Source organism: Corapipo altera, unplaced genomic scaffold (genome assembly GCF_003945725.1).
Source record: "Corapipo altera isolate COAL_440 unplaced genomic scaffold, ASM394572v1 63, whole genome shotgun sequence".
NCBI lineage: Eukaryota > Metazoa > Chordata > Aves > Passeriformes > Pipridae > Corapipo > Corapipo altera.
Window position 1 is genome coordinate 10,945 of NW_020884928.1, and position 446 is coordinate 11,390.

General features: G+C 28.9%; 1 protein-coding gene across 2 annotated transcripts in view; it reads right to left on the reverse strand.

Annotated features, from left to right (window-relative positions):
* Positions 1-446, reverse strand: part of YME1L1 (YME1 like 1 ATPase) — a 20,742-nt gene that overhangs the window by 5,380 nt on the left and 14,916 nt on the right. The window lies entirely within an intron of this gene.

Consider the following 446-nt stretch of genomic DNA (forward strand, 5'->3'; position numbering starts at 1 on the left):
AAAGAAAACAAAACAAAGAAAACAAAACAAAGAAAACAAAACAAAGACAAAACAAAGACAAAACAAAACAAAGACAAACCAAAACCAAACCAGCCAAAAAACCAAAACAAAGAAAACAAAAAAAACCAAAACCAAACCAAAACAAAAACAACAAAACCAAAACAAAACAAAAAACAAAACAAAACAAAAACAAACCAAAGAAAACAAAACAAAAGCAAAAACCAGAACAAAACCCAAACCCAAACCAAACCCAAACCAAACCCAAACCACACCAAAACCACACCAAAACCACACCAAAACCAAAAAGCAAAAAACCAAACCAAAACAAAGAAAAAAACAACAAAACAAAAACCCAAAACCAAACCAAAAGGAAAACAAAACAAAAAAGCAAATAAAACAAAAACAAAACCACAAAAAACAAATAAAAACAAAACAAACCCAAAACA